The sequence below is a fragment of the Cetorhinus maximus genome, chromosome 7 (assembly GCF_964194155.1).
Source record: "Cetorhinus maximus chromosome 7, sCetMax3.hap1.1, whole genome shotgun sequence".
Classification (NCBI taxonomy): domain Eukaryota; kingdom Metazoa; phylum Chordata; class Chondrichthyes; order Lamniformes; family Cetorhinidae; genus Cetorhinus; species Cetorhinus maximus.
This window is the reverse complement of record NC_135885.1, coordinates 27033130-27050130: the sequence shown is the minus strand read 5'-3', so window position 1 is coordinate 27050130 and position 17001 is coordinate 27033130. Positions and strand designations below refer to the sequence as shown.

The following is a 17001-nucleotide window of genomic DNA, read 5'->3' as shown; positions in this document are numbered from 1 at the left end:
TAGCTTGCCCACAACGGGCGAGAAGGTTCCCAGACAGTGGGGGGGAGGGGTGGGGGCATGGCCAACGTCATTGACCTCACAGAGTTTGAGGAGGCTGTAGCCCAGATTGTTGGGGAGGGCAGGGATCGCTCCTGTGGGGAATGGGAGATCAGATTGTCTCAGCAACCCAGTATGGATCACTCCTCCATGCGTTCATCACGCCTTGGCAATCACAGTGAGTAACATAGTCTTATGTTCCTCATGCTCATCTACTGAAACTCCATTCTGTATCTTATAGGCACCTGCAGATCAAGGCCCACAAGGGACACCACCAGAACTTCCAGCCCCCAGACCACATCCGAGGCGGAAGATGATGAAGAACTCCTACAGCGCTCACTGACATGCTCCAGCAGCGCATGGACACGCACCGCTGTGGGGAACATCTCTACACGAGGCACAGGCTCACTTTCTGGAGAACGCTTCACTGACACGTCCCCGCAGCAGGAGGAGGCAGCGGCAGGCCAGGTCTCCAGCACTCGGAGGGCTGCTGAAGAACAGCCACCCGCTCAGCCCTAGGCAGTTGATGAGTCTCTCATGGTGGATAGTCAGCAAGAGGCAGGGGAACATCATGTAGCAGTGTCTGAAGCCCTCAAAGAGGAAGACTGCACTGTTATCAAAGGCAAGAGGGCAAACAGCTCCGCAGGCTGCCTCCACCCCTGCTGCGGATGTCAGGGCAGCACCTAGGAGTGGATGGCCTAGAAAAATCAAAAGGTTTTGATCACAGCTTGCTACACAGGTGAAGACAATAATTGTCACCATATGAACTTCTGCAAATATATTCACTTGCAATGCATATTGTCTACAGTTTTCTTTCAGCATTCTTCTAAAGGTTTTGTGAGGCACCCCACTGTCAAGCAGTCTTCCTGCACACAGCTGGCCCCCCGACTAAATCTGCAGGGAGCCGGTTCTTTGGCAGTGCCTCTCATGTGAGAACTCTCCCACGCCCATGGAGCCTTCATCCAGCTAACTCATCTCATTGGTCCCTAACATATTCAATAATGTCTGCTGTGGTTCCCTTTCTGTTGCCTAGTTGAGGCGACTTGCATTTCCATCCACGCATTGACCCAACTCCCATGCTCCTCCAACACGAGGCCTCGCTCACTTTCGATTTGAGGACTATGGTTGTAGTGACTTTCTTTTAGAGCTGCGCCACCATTTCCCCTCTCCTAGTCACCCATGTCCTTCCCACCATCACCATTGACCCTGCTGGCATCACCTTCAACCTCCCCACCATCACCCTCCAGTCCGAACCCTTCTCCTTCTAGGATGTCCAGGTGACTGTGCACGTTCCCTTTCTTCCAGAGTATCCCACCCCCATTCACATTGACCTCCCTAACCTCCTCCTGCCTACCACCCCAACCCCCATATCCGTGTCTATCTCCAATTCCCAACTAACAACCCTCGCCGCCCCTTCACCCAAGACCGTTGAACCCTCACCCTTCCACCCTACTGGCTGTTAACCATCTTATCTTAACCATCCCCTCCTATCACACCCAGCCTGAGTTCACACCCCAGGAGTCAGAAGGAGTCCACCCTCCCAGTGAGCACGTTGACCAGGACAACAGCTACCTCCTCATCTTCTTCAGACCTAGATACTCCAACCCAGCCTCTTCACCACACATCAGTGCCTCCTTCTGCCTTCCATCCCGCAGCTTGAGGCTCCCATTCCCCACACCAAAGTCCCGGTGAGATGGTCCCAAGCCTCAGCCAAGTCTCTGAAAGTCCGGAGCCTCAGCGAAGTTGAAGCTGCAGCATGGACACCTCCCACCTTCTGAAAGTGCTTCATGGAGGATGAGGCTCCACCCACCAGGCAATGCATGTGTTCCTCCAGGGTCCGGTAGCTGTAGGCCTCCATCATCTTCCTCTCATCAGATGTCCGCTAGCTGAGCAGGGCCATAAAGTCCCGACTTTTTACGCCACTCATTTTCAAACGGGTTTGAGGCCGATGTAATTTCCCGCTGGTGTGGCACAAGATTGGATGATGTGAGGAAATTCCGGCGAGCAGCTGTTCACGCAACTAATTGGCGGGATAATTGACCACCATCGGGAGAATCGCCAACTGTTTTTACGCCGGCAGGTTTCCGGCATTTTTGCTCCCGCTGGATTCTCTGCTCCCGCCCGTCTTGAAAGCCGCCACAGGATGAATGGGAAAATTCTACTCGTTGTCTTTTTGGGTGCAGAATACTGGAAGATAATGTAAGGCTTTGTCTGTTTTTGGTTGGCTCTGCCTGAGTGGCAAGACATCAGGTGAGGAATAATGGGTTGGATTTTCATCTTCAGGGCGGGTAGTGGGAATCGGGAAATTTCCCAGCTTGGCAGATTGTCCTTGGGAGAAGGTACTGTAGGAGTCAGGCCCACTACCCCTGGAAAGAGTTCTGAGGCAGCTACAGGGTGCTGCAGCGGGCTGTTTAATAGGTCCACCTTGATGATCTGGGACTTTTCCCCAGTTATAATAAAAACAGTACAGTCCTCTAGCCCTAATCCCTTGCCCCCACACACTCCTTGTGTCCCAACCATGCTGCCTCATGCCCCCCACACAGCCCCGTGGCCTCCTTCTTGGCTGAAATCCCAGACATCCATTAAAGTGTTGAAGCAGTTGCGCCCCAGGGAAAACATTGCTTGATTGAAGCTCTGGCAGCCTGATCTAGTCTGTCTATTCTGTCAATTGCACAATGTTATTTACACAAAGAGGTTTCAAGTGTTTGCAGTTTCTGCTATTCATACTTTAAAGTGTCTGGAGATTGACACTTTTATTGGGCTGTAGTGAAAGGAGGTGCCGTGAACCATGAGCCCTTTAAACGCTGGCCGGACTCTATGGGCAGGACTTTTGCCTCATTGGGCGGGTGCAGCGGGCGGGCCCGGGAGCAGTTGCGAAACCGACTGTTGCCCGCGATTGGGCTCTGACCACAGTTTCACGCTGGCTGGACAATTAACGACCAGCCAGCGTGAATCGCACGCTGCAACGCTGAGTGCTGCCTGAGTGGGAGTGGGGGGGAGGATGGCGAGTGTGGAAGTTTGCACATGCGTGTGCGTGCATGCACTGAAAGCTTCCTGAAAGCAGAGAGCTGCCTCCAGGAGCTGAAGACTTTTAAAAACATAAATAATTTAAAAATGTTGAAAGCACGTCCTCCCATGTGACTCTGTCACATAAGCAGGGACATGTTACAAATGAGATTTAAACATTTTAATTTTATTTTTAATTACTGTTGGAAACTCCATCCCTCCCATGGTGAGGTTTCATAAAAAAATCCAAAGGCCTCCTAGCTTGGCTGAACGGGCAGCACAAAAGTGCATTTAATTATTACTTTAATGGCCTTAATAGGCCGGTTAATTGTCGGCACTCGCCGACTGAAATATCGAGCGAGTGCGTGAACACGTCGGGACACTCGCTGACATCATCGCGCGCCACTTTACGTTTGGGGGGGTCGGGCGCGCACATACCTGCTCAGCGAAAAATTCTGGCCCAGGACAATTGCGGAGGACTAGAACACATTAAACCCTGCAATGGAGCAGCCAGGTCGGGAGTGCGGGCTCGAGACCCACAGCAGCCTGCATCCTTAACTCGTTACTGGCGAAAATCGGAAACCTTGGGAATGGGGTCAGGAATCCTGGAACCGGGTCCCGGCGGCCATTTTCACACCTCCACGGAGTCTCCCCAACTCCGTGAAAATCCAGCCCTTTATTTTTTATTGCAGTGAATTATCAGTGTGATTTCCACAGCAATAAAGTAACGCTGTCAGAGCTAAGAACAATTAATTGAAGACATCAATAGAATTTCATTCATGTGATGACACTGGCCCATGGATTGAATTATTGAAAGTTGGTCCTTTTGTTTTATCAGTGAATTTGATGGTTCATTAGCCATTTGATATTTTAAAAATGGTTAGAAGATTTCTTGATAACAGAGAACATAGTCCTCCCAATTTATTCTTGGAACTGCTGCTTGACTCACAAGGCAGGTTTAAAAAAGGCCATGGGCAGATGATGCCACATTCGAGTTTGGCTGTTAACTCGTTCTGCTGAGATCTCTCTTTTGTTTGACTCATGAAGCCTTGCCCACTGGGCCCCAGCAGCCGATACTAATGTAAAACAGCCCAGGTCCAGAAAAATTCTTTCTGTTGTGCACAAGACGGCAGAAATTGATACATTTCTGCCATAAACTGAACACATACCGGCAAAATTAGGCACAAACAATTTAGCAAATCAGCTTTGTCAAGATTTCTCAGACTCAGTTGGCCTCGGTCATGAATTCAAGATGACGTGTTTTTCTCTTGTTTTGTACAGGACTGATCCCCGAATGTAATCCTTTTCAAACGGTTCTAATGAATTGGCAGGGAGCAGCACAGCACACTGTCATCCAAACCCACTCCATTCCAATGAATACTTCCATCACATTAAGAAACTCATTACTAAAGAGTTATATAATTCTTTAATTGAAATAGTATTTAACTCATGTGAAAACAAACCACATATTACAAAAAAAGCTTGTGAGAAATCGGTGAAGCATTCGGGAAAACAAAAAACATTGGTTAATCTGCTAAGAGTTATATTGAGGGGTGTTGTAGGGTGTTGACTAAATGTGAGTTGACCTAAAACTTATCCAAAAAAAGATTCTTTGACGTAAACTAAAACATGTTTTACTTTGCCGCTGCATGTGACTTGCGATCAGAGAATCACTTCTACTATGTAAACTCAACCAGAGAGTATGTGAGCACCGATTAACTGGTATGGTCAAGCTCTGTTGTTTTGAAAGACAATTTGGAAGATGTACTAAACAGTTACCAAGGGACCAATTTAAACCCGACTCGCCAACACCAACTAGGTGGGCAATTAGAATTGTCCGAGTTACCTGACACGAAGCCTCCAGGAGCTGACAAGCTCCAATTTTCACCCGTTCTTCCTGAGTAGATGGCACAAATATCTAACAAAGTCACTGGGTACTCTTTAACTTATGCATGTTGGGCCCCGATGCCCTTGTTAGGACCTGATGGCAATTTTTACTGGGTAGCCTAGGGTTAGGGTTAGGGTTAGGGTTAGGGAAGTTGCAACTGGGAAGTTGCAGCGAGTTTCTGGCAGGCCAACCTACCAGTGTAGAGGATCGGGGCCTGAGGAGACCCAAAAAGGAAAGGGTTTGTAATTTTTGTTTTACTTTCCTTGAGAACATCACAAGAAGAGATTAGGCCTCTGCAGGTGTAAATCCATCCCCTGCTGATCACAGTCCCCCATGAGATGACCCGGGGGTGTCTGATCACGCCACCCACCTTCTGTCAGTGGGCAGCCTCCGAGCCTACAACTTCTCATTGCTTCCTGCCGGCTACCCACTCAGAATGGATTTAACTGAGGCCCGGGAATTAAAATACCCCAGGCCTCATTTCTGAAGCGGTGGTTGAGTTTCTAATTCCCACTGCTGATCATTTGCTGAAAACCAGTCCACAGTTATAATCAGTGCCTTAGTAACATGTGGTGAGGAAGAGTTTAGGATCAGGAATTTAGATTTCTTTTCATGCTATGGCATAGTGAGGTTAAAAACAAAACCATTTTATGGCACAGGGTCAACATTATAAACTATCTTGTAAAATACTTTATAAACATAGATTATCGCAATGCATTGGTTGCTCGGTGAGTTGGCATCATTGCAGTTATCAAGAGTAAAATACTGTCTGAAATAAAACCAGAAACAGAAAATGCTGAAAATACTCAGCGGGTCTGGCAGCATTTGCGGAGAGAGGAACAAAGTTAAAGTTTCAGGTCAATGACCTTTCATCAGAACTGACAAAATGCCTGAAACATTGGGCTGAGATGCAGGCGGGTTCAGAGACAGGCATGGCGGCAATTTCATATGGTCCGTCCGCAGGTTACCACCTCTGGCCTACTTCCAGGGTGGCAGTGTCTGGAGGTGTAACAACTACCTGCCCGTCAGTAGCGGGTAGGCAATTAGGCCAATTAAAGAGCCGATTGAGAGTAGCCTCCACACCCTGCCTGTGTTTTCAAGACAATGTAATGGGCCCCCCCCAATTTTGCCGCAGCCCTTAGGTGGCATCATGGCCACCTCTCGATGTCAGGCATGGTGGGGTCCACAGACACATTCTGCAAAAGAGCCTGGCAGGAATCCACTAGGCGATGAGGGTTACAGTCATGTGGAAGGGCTCCCCCTCCACGCTGATAGCCAGGCAGCTGTAGCTACAGAATATTTTGTAACATTTACATGTCTTCAGATGGCACTTCCATCCTGAGGTGCCCTCACGGTGCTCCGCCAACACCGGCAGCACCAACAACTCAACCAACACCTCTCCCAGTGGAGGCTGCCAGCCATTCAGAGTCTCAGGCAATCCCATTGCTGCAGAGACCACCTGCCTTCCTTAACCGGATGGGGCTGCCAGAGGCGGCCTCTTAATTGGCCACCTCCTCAAAAATCTCCTCCAGCTTCCTACCACAGTCACTTCCTGGTTCCCAATCCGGAATTCAGCCCAGGATTAGGACCCTGGAACTAAGGGTTGAATCTTCCGGTTGGCGTGCGGGGGCGGGCCCGACACACTGACACGTAAACTGAAGCACGATGATGTCAGGCGTGCGTCATCTCGATATTTCCTTCGGCGGGCGCACAGCCTCCTCGTTTAAGGGCCTATGAAGGCCATTAAGAAATTAATTAAAATGCGTTACAATGCTGCCCATCCAACCTTAAGGTTGGCGGGCAGGCGAAGAGCCCAAGCAGCCTTCGCGTTTTTCCAGAAACTTCATCCACGGGCGAATGAGGCTTCCTGAAGCTTTCATAAAACAAATAAATAAATTTTCCCAACTTCACAAACATGTCCCAACTCATGTGACCCTGTCACATGAGGGGACATGTTTGGATAAATTTTTACTTCATTTATTAAAATGTTTTAGAATCTATTCAGTGTCCCCGAGGCGGCTCCATGCCTCAGGGAGATTGCTGCGCTCTCTCGCAGGCCCCGATTCTTCCTCCTCCCCCCGCCCGCACAGGTAGCGCTCTACCGGCCGTGCATGACACTGGGCGGGCCTTAATTGGCCCGCCCGCGTAAAATGGTGGCCCACAGCTGATCACGGGCGGCGGTTGGCTCTGCACCTGCTCCTGCCCAGCCCGCCTGCCATAAGTAAAATCCTGGCCTAAAATTCAACCTGTTGACCCTTTTCTGCTCTCCACCAATGCTACCAGACATCCTGACTATTTGCAGGATTTTCTGTTTTATTGCAGTTATCAAATCTGGCACTTTTACTGTTATCAGATAAATCATAAAAAATCTCAAATTACTTAAGTAAATGACTAATATCAGCCAAGCAAGACATTTTTGTGGTAAACTGAATTATAAAACATACTTATTGATGAACACCGTTATTTACTAAAGAGACCGCTAAAAGCAGAATATTAAATTCAATGCAAAAACAGTAGACTGAAATCTGTGCGTATAAAGGCTTAAATAAGCAAACCAATCAGAAGAGATGCAGAAAAAAACTTCTTGTAGAGGTTGGGATGAAACAGCTGTTCCACTAAGAGAGAGAGAGTTTGATTTCTTGATCAACGAATATAACATGGATTTATGTAAGTGTATACTTATGGGTCAAAGCATTTGATGGTGTTATGCCCTTTGCTCAGGTGCTAAATAGGCAGCTAAATCTCCATAATGGTGGACAGGAAATGAATGTTCACTACAAGCCAGAATTGCTTCTAAAATTGCAATTGGATATTAGCATATTCAAAAACAAAGTGTCCAGTGACCATGGCTAAAACAGGCACTTTGCAAGGACAACTATGGGTCCTAGATTGGCTGGCAGCACTGAGGGCAGGACTTCCTTTGATTGAGGGACGGAAGTCTGCCCCTTAGCTTGTTTAGGTAGCCTGGAGTATGTTATCACTGAGGGGCGGTATTATGGCACAGTGGATGGTAAATGCTGAGCTGCTCAAAACCCAGAGGGAAACTTGAAACAGCTGCCAAAATTGTTTTGAAATTTGTTTTTTTATTTCGAGATGCATGCCTTGAATTCAGCAGTAACAAGTCCACCAGGCCTTACAGGTTTTTCACAAAGCTCAATTAAACATTTATTAATAAAATAAATTATTTTAAGCACATACATAGGTCTACAAATTGCTACTATGATAACTCCTAAATCCCCTAATCACTCTAGCTCCCAGTTACACCTCCATTAAGGCAACAGTAAGACAACATAGATTTCAACAGACCCAGGCAAAACACACAATACCCTGGACAGTGGTGTTCAAAGTGAATGCTCTTAGCTTTGGTTTCTGTAGACAGCAGCTTGGCACATAGAGGTTGGAGGCTTTTCACACTTGTTAGATCTGAGAATGCCTTCCTCTTATACATAACCTCATCTTCTTGACACAGGTTTTTCCCTTTTTAATGTAAATCCCATTGTTCCAATATGTCTTTCCAACTTTACTTTTGCCATAATATAAATCTTTCATAGTACTCATATTATCAGTAATCTTTGGGAAAAATAAACACACTGTTTGGCTTAGCCTCTGTTGGCTAGGTGTAATACCTTACCATCTCTTTGAAATTCAAGACTCTGGTTTATCTATAAATGCAAATGTCCTTCACACCTCCCATTCTAAAACTTCAGTCATGTTTACGTGTTTAGCATTTCAAACCTAGTTTCCCTTCTGATACATCAAAACGCCCAGACTAGCTGTCTGCAATTTAATTAAAACACACACACACACACCTATACACAGAAACTAATCCAAACCCCAATATTAACTTACTTTTACAATAAATTATAATAATGTTATGAAAATTATTATATTTTCATGAAGGTGGCCTCTCTTGGTTGGTTCGGGACCGACTTTCTTTCCAGGAGGGTAGCAAGCAGTACACACCCACCACCCTGATTCACCTCCTCAACCCTGTAAAATACAGCCTGTGGAGGCAGCCTCCTGACTCGCCCTGGCTTGGTCTCTGTAGAATTGTGTGTGCAGTTTTGCAAGGCAATCTTTCTTTGAGGAATGCAACCGCAATTTAAGAGATGTATTACAGCTTCAAACAAGCCTCCGGAGACTTGCTGGAAATTGCCCGCGTGAAGTGGGTGGGCTGCCCATTTCTCAGAATAATCAGGGTGTGTAACTCATCAATCACATTGAAATGAGGCCTGGGAGTTAAAGTTGGGTCTCACATCTCTCCATCTGCACGGCAGGTTGGGGGATACAGTCCGTGTAACAGCCTGGAAAGATTTTTAGCTTGGCAGGCGGGCGCGCGCCGGACCTGACCGAGCGTAAAATGACGCGCGATGATGTCGGGCGTGCGTCCTGACGTCGTTGCGCACTCGCACGATATTTCAGTGAGCGGGCGCGCGCCAGAGTCAGCAGTGCGCCTGCCGACAATTAAAAGGCCTATTAAGGCCATTAAAAAGTGAATGAGAAGAAATGTTTCAGTGCCCATGCAACCTAACAATTGGCGGGCGGGTGAAAAGGCCGAGCGGCCTTTGCACCTTTTTGGAAACCTCATCCACGGTCGGGATGAGGCTTCCAAAAGCAAATAAAAATCAAGTAAAAACTTTATTTTTTCATTAATAACCTGTCCCTGCTCATGTGACAGAGTCACATGGGGGGACATGTTTCATAACATTTATAAAATCTTTAATTGTTTTTTTGAAATCAGTTCATCCAGGGGGGGTTAGCGAGCAGTACGTATCCATCGCCCCCCTTCTGCCCCCTCAGAGAGAGAGCTGCCACAGGGAGATTACCAAGCGCGAAGGTCATGTTCGGCCCGCTTGCCCTCCTCTCCCTGCCCGCACAGGCAGCGCTGAGCACTGCCGCTCGTGTTTCACGCTGGCCGGACCTTAATCGGCCCATCAGCGTGAAATTGCCTTCCGGCGCCAATCGCGGGCAGCGGCTGGCTTCCCGGCTGCCCCCACCAGCACCCACCGAGCCCGCATGCCAAGGGCAAAATTCTGCCCTAAGGCCAGAATTTCAAGCCTTAGTTCCAGGCACACGGCCGATCTGGAAGAATGTTAAACCGTGCGGCATACGTCCCGCATCATTGCGCACTGGCGATATAGTATGGTCGGCGGGCGAGCGAGGGAGTCGGCAGCGCGCCCGCCGACAACTAATCAGCCATTTAAGACAGTTAAAAGGACAATTGACGTGAGTTTTATGTTTCCCGTGTGATTTTTCGTTTGGCGCACGGGCAATGAGGGCAGGCGGCCATCCGTTTTTTCACTTTCCTCATCCAAGGGAGGGATAAAATGGGGCGGGAACACTGGCTGTGTGTTAGGAGTTCAGGTGAGAGTTTGCTGTTGCTTTATTGTTGACTTTTCAGAACTTTACTTCTGGTTTCTTCTGAAGTATTTGCTTTGTTAGCCTTGTTCTGTGGGCTTTTTTGTTTTGTCAGCTCTGTTGCAGCATTCCTGCCCAGTGCAGCTTTCAGTGCTCGGGGGCAGTGCCATCTGCATCTCAACAGGTGGGGGTTGTATACTTCGCTGGGAGCACCTCCTCTGAGGAGGAAGAGAGGGGTAGAAGGGGGCGGAGGCCAGGTGTCCGCAGGCAGCATTGCGGGGAGAGACCCGTGGGAGGAGAGGTGCAGGCACAGAGGGTGCAGGGTCATCAGGGACAGCAAGGCAGACGGGCCCGCAGAAGACGCCATTATATTGCTGCCAGGGTGTATTTGCAGAGATCCAGCTACCTCAACATGTCCGAGGTTCGGTGCCGCAGGAGGCTCCTCCTCTCTAGGGACACTGTGACATCATTATGCCATATGATTGGGCCGGAGATCGCCTCCAACATGTGGGTGGGCACTCAGTGCCAGTGGCTCTGAAGGTCACAGTAGCCTTCAATTTTTATACATCCGGATTTTTCCAGGGGTCAGTGGGGGATCTGTGTGGAGTGTCCCAATCAGCTGTCCATAGCTGCATCAAGCTCGTAACGGACTCTCTGTTCAGACAGGTCCCCACATTTATTCATTACCGGACAGACCAAGCCAGCTAGGCTGAGTGAGTCAGAGGCTTTGCAGCTGTTGCTGGGTTCCCGCGCATCCAGGGTGCCACTCATGTGGCCAGTAAGGAGCCAGCGGGTCAGCCGGGTGCCTTTGTGAATAGGAAGGGTTATCACTCCATGAATGTGCAGATAGTATGCGACCGCTAGACCCAGGTTCTGCAAGTCTGTGCAAGGTACCCTGGCAGCTCCCATGATGCATACAAACTGTGCCACTCCCAAGTGCCAAGGCTGTTCCTGGCTCCAGCTTGGCTGGATGGTTGGTTGCTGGGTGAGAAAGAGGGTGCGTTGAAAAGGTGGCTCATGACACCACTCCGGCATCTGAGGACAAAAGTGGAAGAGAGGTACAATTGGAGTCATGCCTCCACCAGGGCGCTGGTTGAGGAGACAATAGGGCTGCTGAAGATGAGGCTCCACTTGCCTGGACTGTTGCAATATCCTCCAGAACGGGTATCGCTTATCGTCCTGCTCTGCTGTGCTCTGCACAACCTGGCACTGGCAAGGGGGGACTCGAGGGTGAGGACACCGAGACAGTGCCCCACACCTCAGAGGAAGACTCTACAGATGAGGAGCCTGGGCAGGCACAGGGCGAGGGTGAGGAAGCAGACTTGATGCACCTTCAGGGAGGCAGGGACACCAGGGGAGCCTTGTTTCATTGTTACTTCAGTTAGGCTTCGAGGGCTTGGCTTCCATCTCAGTGCAATGGCACCATCTCCATCACACACGTTTCTAAGACAGCAATCCCATGACCCCAGTGTCACCTCACAACTTCTGTAATAAAGTTTGCTGCCCTCTGCCATCTATCACGAGGCACTGATGTGGCCTGTAGCTATGGAAAAACATAAGGGACACTCAGGGCATTGAAACAAAATCTTGCTTTAAATCTTTACCAGAGTTGCAAACAAGGAAGGAAACATAATGTGGTTGCCAAAGTCACACAAAAACAATACAAAACACAGATAAAATGAACATATGTCACCCATGAAAACCCCATCCTGTGCTCACGATGTCTTAAACTTACACGTGCGAGTGCTCCACCTTGGTGCCCCCCCACTCGCTGGCAGCGGCATTGGAGGCAGATTGCTGACTCTGCTATCGTCTCGGCCCTGATGGCCTTGGTGGTCGCCCTCTGGCTAGCAGGGCCTGAGCAGGTTCCACCTGGGAGGGTGCGTCCAGCCACATGACTGTCCTCAGTCATCGTGGCCTCACAAGATGGCACGGTCACTGGCAGAGGGGCAGAGGAGCTGCTGCCCTCATCTGGAGCGCTGTGAGAGGAGTCCACAGAGACGACAGGCAGCACGTCCGCCAGCATGAGGTATGGCTGGACCTCCCTGCTCACCATTGACGGACGGGCACCTAGCAGAGAGACTAGGTGCCTCATCCATCCCTCAGTGGGGAGGCAGTGGTGTAGTGGTATTGTCACTGGATTGGTATTCTAGAGAGCCAGGGTAATTCTCTGGGGACCTGGGTTCGAATCCCACCACAGCAGATGGTGAAATTTGAATTCAATAAAAATCTAGAATTGAAAGCCTGATGATGCCATTAAAAACCCATCTGGTTCACTAATGCCCCTTTAGGGAAGGAAATGCCTGACCTACATGTGACTCCAGACTACAGCAATGTGGTTGGCTTTAAAAATGCCCTCTGAACAAGGGTAATTAGGAATGGGGAATAAATTCTGGCCCAGCAATGCCCACATCTCATGGATGAATTAAAAAAAGCAGTGGCTTCTTTCCTGAGGTCACTGCCAGTGTGTGGGATTGCAGGTCCAAACGTGATCCCCAGAGCCCCTGATCCTGTTCCTGGAACTGCCTCTCCACGGGGCATCACTCGGCAGGACCCTCCTTGGGTAACAACGTGGGAGTCATCAGGGTCACTTGCATGTTGTGAGGATGGCGCCCCTGAGGGAGAAACAGAATATGTTAAGTCTATAATCACGAAGTCTCGGTGCAAGCGCGATGGTTGCTTGCCATTTCGTACCTCACTGAGACTGTGATTGGCCAAATGATGGGTGCGCTGGGCTTAAACTTCTTACTGGAGATGCCATGACCCTGCCCTTCTTGCACAATCCCCAGTCTCTCACCTGTTCACTGCACTCTTATCCTCCGAGACCCCTGCCTTTCCAAGATCTGTGGACCTTGCTCCTCGCTCGCATTCCATGTCCAGGGCGTCCATCTCAAACCTGGACAGGATCAGGATGTTGGGCATCCCACCACCCGTTCGTGTGCGCTCCAGTGCGTTATGGCTGCTCTTCTCCTGAACCCAAGCAAGTGCATTCATTGGTCCATCATTTACCTGCAACACTATTCCAGCCTCGTGACCCACCCGCCACTACCCGGACAGTCAGCTCGAGGAGTCCGTCAGATTGGCACTCCTCACCCTTCTATACACACAAGGTGAGCGGAAACATCTACTCTTGGCAGGCACAGGGATAAGTGCCATTTGGCACTATGCATCTCACACCCCTGAGAACCGTGACTTATGGCCACCCTCCAAAGCATCTATACTCACCTCCATGCCAAGTTGGTACCCTTCCTTGCGGAGCGCAGAAGATCATTGAACCGTTTCCGGCACTGGATCCATGTGCGGCGCACCACATCATGCCCGCTCACCTGGGCAGCCACCTCCATCCAGCCTTCTTCGTCTTGTGGGGTGGCCTCCCTTGCCATCCCATGGCATGAGCACTTCATGTCAGGCACTAACTGCCTCCACTAGAATTGTGGAGCAGAGTGCCCACCAGCATTGGCATCCTGCCTGCCATGGCCACCAGGTGTTGAGGCTATCATGTATGCCAAATTTTCCAGTCTCTCATCAACAGCTCCCTTAGACTCCCCCCAACTCCAGGCAGTGTTCAGAGAGCTGCCTGAGCTCATTTCATGCCCCCCTCCAGGCCACCATTCCGGCCAGCGCCTGCCAAGCTCCCTCCTCCACTGGCAGCGCTGCACCAATGTCCGGGCATGTTTCACACTGGCTGGTCCATAATTGACCAGCCAGCGTGAAATCGCGTCGTTCCAAAGCTCGCGGGCAGAAACGGGCACTGTGGCTGATTCCGGGCCCACCGATCACACGTGCCCAATGAACGCATGGTTCAGGCCCAAGGGCATTGATGACTTTCACAGCTTTTGGTAAGACATGGCCTTCTGCTCCAGCAGTTAGCAACTCCTGCTACAATGGCGCAGCAGCATGCCTGGTGAAGTGCACCACCCTCCTGCACTGCTCCTCACAATATCTGAAGGAAGTAAAGCTCAGCCTATCCCTGTGGGCTGGGGTAAGCCTCCTACAAGAAGCTCCCCTTACCGACTGTCTTCTAACAGGTCCAGTTGCTGCTTTTTCTCTTACAACTGCTCATCCATTCAAAGGAGTGAAGTTAAAACAGCACATGTGATAAGCAGTGAGAGTTCAATGAAGGTTGATGTGAGGAATTAGGGGGAGATGGTAGCATAGTGGTAATGTCACTGGACTAGCAATTCAGAGAGCCAGGCTAAATCTCTGGGGGCATGGGTTCAAATCTCCCCATAGCAGATCATGGAATTTAAATTCAATTCATAAATCTGGAGTTATAATGCTAGTCTCAGTAATGGTGACTGTAAATCTAAAATCAATTGCCATAAAATCCTGTCTGTTTCACTAATGTCCTTTTAGGGAAGGAAACCTGCCATCCTTACCTGGTCTGGCTGACATGTGACTCCAGACCCACAGAAGTGTGGTTGACTCTTAACTCCACGGAGTTGCCTCAGGGAGATGAAGAGATACAAAAAAATAAAGAAAATAAAAATGTAATAAAACATGTTATTAATGAAAGATTAAAGTTTTAATTTTATTTTTATTTGCTTTTGGAAACCTCATCCCGCCCATGGATTAATTACTTAATGAATTAATTAATTACTTAATGACCTTAACAGGCCTTTTAATTGTCGGCGGGCGCGCTGCTGGCTTTGATGCGTGCCCGCCGACCGAACTATCGTGTGACTGTGCGTTGAGGTCAGCACGCTCGGCCGACGTCAACACGCGTCACTTCACGCTGGAGCGGTTCGGGCGCATGCCCGCCCACCCGCCGAGCGAAAATTTCTGCCCATGTGAACCTCATTAGTTTCTAGTCATCATCAGTCAGTTTTTGAAACCACTGCTGCTAGGTATTACTCAATGGGTTTAACCACTGGGCGACACCTCTCACCTGCCCAGATAAAATTGCGCCAGGGTCCAAACGATATCATCAGACCCATGTTTCAATTTACTTATGAGGCACCTGCCCGTTTCTGGTTTGGTGATTTTCGGATCCGAGTCGACTCTGGAGTTAAAATGGCAGTCGGTGGCTTTCTGGCAGAAACAGTTGATTTTTGTCATTGTGACAGTTCACACGCTCTGCACCCACTGGGCAGGGTTGGTTAAAATCAGGGCTGAATTTGGGACATCATTCAGGATAAAGATGATGTACAATCCTTTCTGGCTCCCCTTCCTTCTCAAACAAAGGCAACATTTCGCAAAAGAAATAATCTTTTTCTTCAGATGTGCCCCATTGAACTTGCTACCTCCATTTTAGGACACCTGTCTTCTTTCAGCTCAGTGATCAACCAATCACATAAATGCATGCCCCCCTGTCGTCTTCGTAGAGTTCAAGAGTTCAACTGAATCATCCTGTACCTTGCTTGACTCTGGAAGCACCCCCATTTAATACTTACAGTGCATTCTTCTGTTAATGGAACAAAAACATTCTTTCCTGATCAGGTCATGTTTTCTGAATTGCTATTAATCTGTGTAGTTTTTGTATTTCCCTGTCAGTTCCTGTCCCAGACTGACAATTAAATTTACCAGTCATGTGTGTAAAGGGTTACTCTGACATTCCTTAGACAGTCTACTGGGTAAGGATGTCTAGTTACATATTTACTGGGGACCAACTGGGATATTTGTCCTAGGCCCATATGAAACACATGAGATATCCCTGCGAAATATCCTCTGATCCTGAGCAGCAGAATAATACTGAGTATGGAATGTGTAACCCTATTTTGATCCCTCAGACTTCCTGTAGCTTAGCAAAGAGCAGCTTTGCAATCGAAAATGTTGAGGCAGCCTATAGAGCCGCAACCTACCTTCAATGTTGGAGGATACACATCAGGGAAAGAAAAGAAATGCATCGAACCTAAAGAGGGAATTATATTGCCTTGTCTTTGCGATTTTACACTATAAGAAACTTCCTTTGCAAACACCACAGAAAGAAGCCCAACAAGAACCAGTTAGGTTTTAGTCAGCAAACAACTTCTCAGCAGCTGTGGAAAACTGCAGGAGCACCAGAAACAGTTGTAAATGATTAACAATTGATAACAAATCATCGTGGGAATGCAATTTAAATCCAGATGGGGCCAATGAGGCAATGACAACTCCAAATAAATAAAATTGCATTGTTTCAATTCGAGGGTTAGTTTGATAACCCATCTGCGCCTTTGTGTTCTCTCACGACAATAACTTCTTCCTATAAACTTAATTCGATTTTTGTTTTGTTATTATTGTTTGTACCTGGTATAAACGTCACTTTGCCGTTTGCTTGATCAGCTTCTCCTTTCCATGTTTGGAGAGTGGGGAGTGCTGATGACATATGCTGCTGATTCACCAACAGCAACTTGCATTTACCTAGCACCTCTACAGGGAAAACCTTCGCAATCATTGTGTGTGCTTTAGTGAAGTGCAAATGGGTAGATTTAAATGATATTGCTGGCTCCATGCAACTCTAATCAGGATAAGAGAAGTTCTACCCATGTGTGCTCACCTGCATGTGATATCTCTGTCACTTCGTTCTAACCCTGGTTACACTTGTAACCTTAGTAAAGAGTTGCTGAGCCAATCAGTTGTTTAGTTAGAAAACATTTTTAAAAGTTTGCTTTTCACAGGTTGCATATTGCAGTAATCTAATTAAACTGAGTCTAGGCTGAATTTGCAGTAGTCGAAAACAACAACAATATTCATATAGCACCTTTAACATAGCGAAATGCACCAAGGCACTTCAC

General features: G+C 48.4%; 1 long non-coding RNA gene across 1 annotated transcript in view; it reads right to left on the bottom strand.

Moving 5' to 3' along the window:
* The window catches only part of LOC144682442 (uncharacterized), a 64575-nt gene extending 48315 nt beyond the window's left edge, over positions 1-16260 (bottom strand). Inside the window, exons 1-2 of the long non-coding RNA XR_013577031.1 lie at positions 16090-16260; positions 14668-14734 (exon numbers count right to left, since the gene is read on the bottom strand). This is a non-coding gene — a long non-coding RNA (uncharacterized LOC144682442). The remainder of the gene's footprint in view (positions 1-14667; positions 14735-16089) is intronic.
* Positions 16261-17001: the final 741 nt, after the last annotated feature.